Source organism: Malus sylvestris, chromosome 7 (assembly GCF_916048215.2).
Source record: "Malus sylvestris chromosome 7, drMalSylv7.2, whole genome shotgun sequence".
Classification (NCBI taxonomy): domain Eukaryota; kingdom Viridiplantae; phylum Streptophyta; class Magnoliopsida; order Rosales; family Rosaceae; genus Malus; species Malus sylvestris.
This window is the reverse complement of record NC_062266.1, coordinates 31,522,111-31,524,832: the sequence shown is the minus strand read 5'-3', so window position 1 is coordinate 31,524,832 and position 2,722 is coordinate 31,522,111. Positions and strand designations below refer to the sequence as shown.

The 2,722-nt window shown below is 37.4% G+C and overlaps 1 long non-coding RNA gene across 1 annotated transcript; it reads left to right on the top strand.

Annotated features, from left to right (window-relative positions):
• Nucleotides 1–1,815, top strand: LOC126627951 (uncharacterized). The gene is made up of 3 exons (XR_007625186.1): nt 1–772; nt 812–929; nt 1,659–1,815. It is a non-coding gene; the product is annotated as an uncharacterized LOC126627951 (long non-coding RNA).
• Nucleotides 1,816–2,722: the final 907 nt, after the last annotated feature.

Here is a 2,722-nt window from a genome sequence, read left to right as displayed (position 1 = left end):
CAGTATCAATACAATCAATTGTTTCTCTCTCTAAACTCTCTCTCTCTCTCAAACTCTCTGTTCATCCATTTCTCTTAATCTTCCTTCTTGATTTTCCTTTCAATTCCCAAACACTACAATGTAGTTAACATGGTATCAGAGCCACCAGGCTTACGCCATTGATTCTGGTGGTTCCGTATTTTCTTTTAGATTTCTTTGTCTGGTTTTATTTTCTCTTCAGATTTTCTTGAATTTTTCGTCTAAGTTCTTTGGTGTTTTCTTCTTTTCTCTGATCCCCGAATCGGAGACGGAAGCAGAATCAATTTCTTACTCAGTTATTGTGGATGTGAATCGACTGAGAATGAGCGTTCTTTTGGAGATCCTTGGTGCCACCAACGCGTTCCAGGCGACTTTGTTTCTTGAAGGGTTCTCGTTAGAGTAATCGAGCAAAGGTGGATCTCCAATCATCAGCTCCTCAACGAGTTCCTGTACAAATTCAGTGTTATCGATCAACCATGGAACATAATCATCACAATTTGGTATTTCCTCTTGTTTCCATGGATCCGACATTTTCGGAGAAATTGGCCGATATTCTTGCTCGGAACCGGAGATTTTCGCAGAAATTGGTGCTTCGATCATTGACATTTCCCCAGAAATTGGTGCTGCTTCGCCGGAATCAGAGATATTCCCATAAATGGTTCCTTCAACTTCATTGGAACCGATCACTGACATTGGGTCTTCATTGAAATCGGTGTTTTCCTTAGAAGTTGGCGCTACTTCGCTGGACCTAGAGGTTTCCTCAGAAGTTGGTGCTGATTCGCCGGAATCGGAGTTCTCCTCAGAAGTTGGTGCGTCTTCGCCAGATTCATGGTTTTCCTCAGAATCTTGTGCTTCTTGTTCGCTGCAGTCCAGAATCAAGTTGCATCGTTGGTGTTTGATGAATTGCTGCAGTAAGTTTTTTTGTTCTTCCGCTGACATTGTTGAAGATTTATGGTGCTTCTCTGTGATTTGGTATACTTTCAAGATTCAAGTTCTCAGGTTTTGTTTTCGATTACTGGTTCTCTTTCCAGCATATCAACTGTTTGTGTAATTGTCTCAATGAAGGATTTTGTGTTCATTCGTGTATTAAGGCCGATTGCCAAGAGTGTCTTAGTTCAAGATTCTTTTCTAGTTCAAGTACAGATTCAAGGTTCGCAGAATTGTCAGGTTCGAAGAATTGTCAGGTTTGTTCATATCTTGCACTCCATGTGTTTGATGGAGTATCGCAGTCAAAGTTTTTTTTGCTTCACGATTATTTGCTCTGGGTTTGTTGATTTTTTGTGCGAAAGAAAACAAGGCCGATGCCATCTTTCTGCACTCTTGATTTGGGATATAAGGCCAAAGCCATTATCTCTGTGTAAGTTGTTTGTTTCCTCCACAAGGCCAATAGCCGGAGTGAAAAGTTTTGTCTCAGATATTGTGTGTTACTCCTTAAAGGCCGATAGCCGGAGTAAAGTTGTTGAAAAGTCTTGTTTGTTGTTCTTGTGTGCACCTCCATTAAGGCCGATTGCCGGAGTGCATTTCTTGTTGACATATTGTTAAGTAATTCAGGGTTGATAACATTTGAAGCAGAGAAGATACTCATTTGAAGCAGAGAACTTGCTGATGTCTGACAAAAGTACTTTGAATACTGCTTTTAGCTTTTGGACGATTGGCGTACCTAAACATGGGACATTGGGTTATTTTTACTTGGCTCCATTGATTGGGTTGCTTCAATCTCAAACTGGGAAGTCCCAGTTGAGATTGAGGGGGGATGTTGAATATATCATTCTAAAATAGTTAGTTAGACAGTTGAGAATGTGGCTATATAAACTATAGTCTCATAGTTGTAAAGAAATTAATTCAGTATCAATACAATCAATTGTTTCTCTCTTTAAACTCTCTCTCTCTCAAACTCTCTGTTCATCCATTTCTCTTAATCTTCCTTCTTGATTTTCCTTTCAATTCCCAAACACTACAATGTAGTTAACAGGTTACAGGTGCATGGGAAGATAAGGGATTTTATTCACAAAGTGAGATTAAAGGAAGAAAACTAAACCCGTCGATATGAGATAAAATTCGGAATTTTTTTTGGGCGGTATCAGGAAACTAAGTTACAATTTCAAAAATCGTATGTATATTTGTTCGTGTTTTGACCTCTATAAATAATTAAGACAAACTTAATCACAACCTCTTCCTCATCCTACTTCTTCTATTTTCTTCTATCATAATTGCCTTATTTTTCTCTCTCTTCTTGTGTGCAACTCTATTGTGTGCACTATGCGCTCGATGAAATATCTTAGTTTACAAGTCTTTGCAGTCTTCAATATTACTCTATAGTATCCTGCATCTACCCTCGACAAGTCTCTACAAAATAATAGTAGTTGTCGACATATATTAGCATAAACTTTCGGTATGTTGGCAAGAGTTGGTTGATATGATGACCCCATTATTCAAAACTCTTAGCTCTGTCAAGGATTGGAATATAATAATATCGATATTTTCATACAAGTAGAAAAGTAATTGAAAGTTGCAATATCATTAGTATATTGATAAATTTTATAGGTACAAGAACGGTTCAATATTAATATTACCGATATTGTTCCCAACTTAATCACCTCTTATTAGATGTTGGGTACAAAAAAACCTTGGTGATATTAGAAGTACAGAAACTCCAGTATATTAATTGATATTATTTTGTCATATGTCAATATATAATCTTATT